We start from the raw sequence: 7355 nt of genomic DNA on the forward strand, positions 1-7355 counted from the left end.
GAGAAGGCAGTGTTCTGTTGATATGAGGCAAAATTAATAAGGAGAGTCACCGCCAGTGATCAGCACAGGGCAGAATAGGCTGGCAACTGCCTGCCTATAAGTTCTTAGCCCCACAGATAATAAATAACCCCAATAAATTATTAGTAAGGCTCTAATAAAAAGCAGTCACCATTATAAGCTCTCACAAGCAGGGTCGTCTTATTTTGCTTTATTATTGTATTGCTAACATTGTTACCTATGATTGTTGTTTGAAACTGTTAAACTGTAAAGCGCTGCGGAATATGTTGGCGCTATATAAATAAAGATTATTATTATTATTATTTATCTGAGAAATAGATGGAAAATAATGAATTGGATTTTTTCTATACAGCGCCACACACATCTGACCGCGCGATGTGGAAGTGAAGAGCCATGAATGCAAGAGACACATGACATGCAACAGGCGGTAGTGGGCAGCTCCTGCATGTCCCCCTGGATCTGGCATGGTTGGGAGGAGTGCAATGTGACCCATGAAACATCACATCGATGCTCAGCAGCCCCAATGGGATCTCGGGAGAAGGCTGCTGCCTATGAATAGCAGTGTTTGAGGGCAAATATCGTGGTCTCGTTGTAGAGTACAGTACACCCTGTAATACAACATCTAGCACAATGCCAGCATCCATTTAAAAAAGCACGGAGAACTTTGGGCTCAGCAACTTTTCATGTTTTTTTTTTTTTTTTTTTTTTGCAGTGGTCTGACTACAATGAAACCCAGAGGACCACTCACAATGTTGCAGTGTTTGGGTAGTAGGCGGCTATCACTCACCCATGCACAACCTTCAGCTCCTAAGGCCGGCGTCACACTCGGCGTAAGACAATACGGTCCGTATTTTACGGCCGTAATACGGCCGAAATACGGTGAAATGTTCCCAAAATAGTGATCCGTAGTCAGGGTGTGTCAGCGTATTTTGCGCATGGCATCCTCCGTATGTAATCCGTATGGCATCCGTACTGCGAGATTTTCGCGCAGGCTTGCAAAACCGACATCTAATGGATTTATGTGCTCAAATGTTCGGGAAAACATATATACAGTATATATATATATATATATGTCATTGAGACACATATATATATATTCTGTATTTAGATTTCATTCAGCGCGATATGTGTTAAAAGCCGGTAATTCAATTGCCGGCTTCTCATTTCTCCTGCACAAACCCGACAGGATATGAGACATGGTTTACATACAGTAAACCATCTCATATCCCCATTTTTTTTGCATATTCCACACTACTAATGTTAGTAGTGTGTATGTGCAAAATTTCAGCGCTGTAGCTGCTGAAATAAAGGGTTAAATGGCGGAAAAAATTGGCGTGGGCTCCCGCGCAATTTTCTCCGCCAGAATGGTAAAGCCAGTGACTGAGGGCAGATATTAATAGCCAGGAGAGGGTCCATGGTTATTGGCCCCCCCTGGCTACAAACATCTGCCCCCAGCCACCCCAGAAAAGGCACATCTGGAAGATGCGCCTATTCTGGCACTTGGCCACTCTCTTCCCACTCCCTGTAGCGGTGGGATATGGGGTAATGAAGGGTTAATGCCACCTTGCTATTGGAAGGTGACATTAAGCCAGATTAATAAAGGAGAGGCGTCAATTATGACACCTATCCATTATTAATCCAATTGTAGGAAAGGGTTAAAAAACACACACATACATGATTTAAAAGTAGTTTAATGAAAAAAACACAGCGGTTGTTGTAATAATTTATTGTTCTCTCAGTCCATCAGGAACACCCTCGCTTGGAAAAATAATAAACGCACAAGATACATACCTTCTGCTGTCAGATCAGGTCCCACGAAGTAATCCATCTGAAGGGGTTAACTAATATTACAGGCAGAGCTGCGATAATCCACTCGCTCTGCCTGTAATCCCCGGGTGCTGAAAGGAAAGCAGTGATCTATACTTACATTCAGTTGCGGTGATGCGCCCCTGCTGGATGTTCTCATGAACTGCAGCCTGGGAACTTTTTCCCACGCTACAGGTCATATGAGGACATCCACCAGGGGGCGCATCACCGCGACTGAAGGAAATGTAGGTCATTGACCTACATTTCCTTCAGTCGCGGTGATGCGCCCCCTGGTGGATGTCCTCATATGACCTGTAGCGTGGGAAAAAGTTCCCAGGCTGCAGTTCATGAGAACATCCAGCAGGGGCGCATCACCGCAACTGAATGTAAGTATAGATCACTGCTTTCCTTACAGCACCCGGGGATTACAGGCAGAGCGAGTGGATTATCGCAGCTCTGCCTGTAATATTAGTTAACCCCTTCAGATGGATTACTTCGTGGGACCTGATCTGACAGCAGAAGGTATGTATCTTGTGCGTTTATTATTTTTCCAAGCGAGGGTGTTCCTGATGGACTGAGAGTACAATAAATTATTACAACAACCGCTGTGTTTTTTTCATTAAAATACTTTTAAATCATGTGTGTGTGTGTTTTTTAACCCTTTCATACAATTGGATTAATAATGGATAGGTGTCATAATTGACGCCTCTCCATCATTAATCTGGCTTAATGTCACCTTCCAATAGCAAGGTGGCATTAACCCTTCATTACCCCATATCCCACCGCTACAGGGAGTGGGAAGAGAGTGGCCAAGTGCCAGAATAGGCGCATCTTCCAGATGTGCCTTTTCTGGGGTGGCTGGGGGCAGATGTTTTTAGCCACGGGGGGGCCAATAACCATGGACCCTCTCCTGGCTATTAATATCTGCCCTCAGTCACTGGCTTTACCATTCTGGCGGAGAAAATTGCGCGGGAGCCCACGCCAATTTTTTCCGCCATTTAACCCTTTATTTCAGCAGCTACAGCGCTGAAATTTTGCACATACACACTACTAACATTAGTAATGTGGAATATGCAAAAAAAAAGGGGATATGAGATGGTTTACTGTATGTAAACCATGTCTCATATCCTGTCGGGTTTGTGCAGGAGAAATTAAAAGCCGGCAATTGAATTACCGACTTTTCACTAACACCGCTGCGTATTTCTCGCAAGTCACACTGCTGGTCAGTGTGGAATCCGTATTTTTCACGCCCCCATAGACTTTCATTGGCGATTTTTTTGCGCAGTACGCTGACAAACGCAGCATGCTGCGATTTTGTACGGCCGTAGAAAGCCGTATAATACTGAACCGTAATATACGGCTAATAGGAGCAGCCCCATTGAGAATAATTGTGCCGTATGTTATGCGAGTTTTACGGACGTAGTTTCTGCGCTCTTACGTCCGTAAAACTCGCCAGTGTGACGCCGGCCTAAGCCAGGGTGTCAAACCCTTCCGGTCTACACATCTGCAACCTCTAGTAGCCGAAATGCGAGACTATGCTGCTGGATTGGAGACAGTTTGGGGGAGGCACATACCATTACCATAGCAACAAATGAGGTTGTTACCCTTGTTCTCAGATACATGCTCCCTGACATGTTATGGGCGACTGCTTCACCTCTGTTCTGAAAAATTTCCTGTTCACAGTAATCTGTTCATTTCTGCTCAGTGGATGATTTCACAAACTCCCCGCTCTCTGACCACAACCTTCTTTCATTCTCTATCAAGAACTGCCATCCCGCTCAGGTCACCCCCACTTTCCACACTTACAGAAACATACAAGCCATTAACACCCAGAAACTTATGAAGAACTTGCTGTCCTCATTGGCCCCAATCTCCTCCATCTCATGTCCTGATTCTGCTCTGAAGCATTACAATGAAGCCCTGCAAAGTGCCCTGGAGGAAGCTGCTCCTCCTATACATAGAGCAACTCGACACAGACGGCGACAACCGTGGCACACGCTGCAAACACGTTTCCTGCAGCGGTGCTCCAGGTGCGCCAAACGTCTGTGGAGAAAATCTAATCTACCCGAAGATTTCATCCATTATAAGTTCATGCTAAAAACATACAACTCTGCCCTTCACCTCTCCAAACAAACCTATTTCAACACCCTCATCACCTCACTGTCCAATAACCCTAAACGTCTCTTCGACACTTTCCAGTCACTACTCAACCCAAGAGAGCAGGCCCCAACCACAGATCTCCGCGCTGACGATCTGGCCAATTACTTCAAAGAAAAAATTGACCACATTTGACAGGAAATCATCTCCCAATCTCTTCATACCAGGCACTGTCCTCCCTCCCCCACTGCATCTAGTTCACTCTCTGACTTTGAACCAGTTACAGAAGAAGTAAGCAGGCTCCTTGCATCTTCTCGCCCGACCACTTGCACCAGTGACCCTATTCCGTCACATCTCCTCCAGTCCCTTTCCCAGCTGTCACCTCTCACATAACAAAAATATTCAACCTTTCCCTCACTTCCGGTATTTTTCCCTCCTCATTTAAGCATGCCATCATACATCCATTACTTAAAAAACCCTCCCTCGACCAAAACTGTGCCGCTAATTATAGACCTGTCTCTAATCTTCCCTTCATCTCTAAACTCCTGGAACGCCTGGTCCACTCCAGTCTTACCCGCTATCTCTCAGATAACGCTCTTCTCAACCCTCTTCAATCTGGCTTCCGCTCTTTACACTCTACTGAAGCTGCCCTCACTAAAGTCTCTAATGACCTACTAACAGCTAAATCTAATGGTCACTACTCCATGCTAATTCTCTTGGATCTTTCCGCAGCATTCGACACTGTGGATCATCAGCTCCTCCTCACTATGCTCCGCTCCATCGGCATCAATGACACCGTTCTCTCTTGGTTCTCCTCCTATCTCTCTGACCGATCCTTCACTGTATGTTTTGCTGGTTCCTCCTCCTCTCCCCTTCCCCTTACTGTTGGGGTTCCTCAAGGATCAGTCCTAGGCCCCCTCCTCTTCTCTTTGTATACTGCCCCTATTGGACAAACAATCAGTAGATTTGGTTTCCAGTACCATCTCTATGCTGACGACAACCAATTATACACCTCTTCTCCTGCTTTCACTCCGACCTTCCTAGAAAACACCAGTGATTGTCTTACCGCTGTCTCTAACATCATGTCCTCCCTCTATCTGAAACTGAACCTGTCAAAAACTGAACTCCTCGTGTTCTCTCCCTCTACTAACCTACCTTTGCCTGACATTGCCATCTCCGTGTGCGGTTCCACCATTACTCCCAAGCAACGTGCCCGCTGCCTTGGGGTCATCCTTGATTCCGAGCTTTCATTCACCCCCCACATCCGATCACTGGCTCGCTCTTCTTATCTGCATCTCAAAAATATTTCTAGAATTCGCCCTTTTCTTAATTTCGACTCTGCAAAAACTCTTACTGTCTCACTTATTCATTCTAGTCTGGACTATTGTAACTCTCTACTAATCGGCCTCCCTCTTACCAAACTCTCCCTGCTCCAATCTGTCCTGAATGCTGCAGCCAGGATCATATTCCTCACCAACCGTTACACCGATGCCTCTACCTTGTGCCAGTCATTACACTGGCTACCCATCCACTCCAGAATCCAGTACAAAACGACTACCCTCATCCACAAAGCACTCCATGGCTCAGCACCACCCTACATCCCCTCTCTGGTCTCAGTCTACCACCCTACCCGTACCCTCCGCTCCGCTAAGGACCTCAGGTTAGCATCCTCAATAATCAGAACCTCCCATTCCCATCTCCAAGACTTTACACGTGCTGCGCCGATTCTTTGGAATGCACTACCTAGGTTAATACGATTAATCCCCAATCCCCCCAGTTTTAAGCGTGCCCTAAAAACGCATTTGTTCAGACTGGCCTACCGTCTCAACGCATTAACCTAACTATCCCTGTGTGGCCTAATAAAAAATAAATAAATAAATAAAAAAAATAAAAAAAAAAACAATCAGGTTCCTCTCATCATGTTCTCATACACTTTATGCAGTTAATAGCCTCTGTGTCTGTACTGCTACATACTTGGGCAGTTAACTGGTTCATGCAGCTTTACATGAACACCCGAGCCTTACACTATGGCTGGTCCAAATAACTAAAGCAATTGTTACCATCCACCTCTCGTGTCTCCCCTTTTCCTCATAGGTTGTAAGCTTGCGAGCAGGGCCCTCATTCCTCCTGGTATCTGTTTTGAACTGTGATTTCTGTTATGCTGTAATGTCTATTGTCTGTACAAGTCCCCTCTATAAGTTGTAAAGCGCTGCAGAATATGTTGGCGCTATATAAATAAAATTATTATTATAATGACGTACAGACGTACAGACGGTCAGTCCATCTGACCGAAAAACGTGACGTCCGATTCCTTTTGCTATGGCGAATGCAAATTTTATTTACATTCTCATTTTGTGTGGGAATCTATTGGGATTATCCACTAGAGAGAAATGCATCCTGTATCTTACTATTGTAGATTGCACTAGCACTTTATTTTTTGATTATGGTGGCTCATTTCCATTAGAAACAGCCTATGAATCTGGAAGTATTCTTTTTTGTCTTATATTGATTGTGCTTGTGATTAATTGTGTGTGTGTTTTATCCCTTGGATTCTTCTATGTGGCCAGTGATCTCCCTTTGTTTTGGAGGCCCATTGCCCTGTCTTTTCATTTTTGTTAAGTTTAATTAATACAAATTGTTATTTTACATTTTTTCTGGAATCTCTACTTATTTTTGTTAATATAGTTATTTTTAACTAATTACCGTATTATCTTACATATACTTTTTTTGGTAATGTATCAAAACATTCCTAGTTCTGGGAGTACAATAAAAGCCGCTGCCTTTGTCTGTGAGGCTGTGTGCACACGATGCGGATTTAGTGCGGATCCGCAGCGTTTTTGTTCCGCGCAGAAACGCTGCAGATCCACACTGTGATTTACAGTACAATGTAAATCAATGTGTTAAAAAAAAAAAAAAAAAAAAAGCTGTGCGGAAATGCTGTGGATTTAAAAGAAGCGCATGTCACTTCGTTTGTGCAGCTCTGCAACGTTTCTGCACCCTTCCATAATCAAAATCCACAGTGGGAAAAACCGCAGAAAATCCACATCAATTCCACGGCAAATCCGCATAAAAACCGCAGCTGCAGATTCTGCCAGGAGATGCGGATTTTGTGCTGAAAATTCTGCACCCCATTCCCTACGTGTGCACATAGCCTGAGACAGACAAGATTTGTACACTGACTAAGGCTCCTGTGTATGCTCATCTCCAATATGTCGCTCCTAATTTGACACCCCTGGTGTCTCACTTCAAATGAGCTTTTTCAGGAAAGGGGTTTCCACAGCAATTTCAATTACGAAGAATGTTTTTATTGACAATAGAAATATAATTATTTTATCTGTAGATTACATAAGGTCCCTGGTGCATAAACCCATAGAGTAGGTGGACATTAGAGAGGAGCAAACATGCTCAGATAAGATGTTGTCCGAGCACGCTTG

This window comes from Ranitomeya variabilis, chromosome 5 (assembly GCF_051348905.1).
Source record: "Ranitomeya variabilis isolate aRanVar5 chromosome 5, aRanVar5.hap1, whole genome shotgun sequence".
NCBI lineage: Eukaryota > Metazoa > Chordata > Amphibia > Anura > Dendrobatidae > Ranitomeya > Ranitomeya variabilis.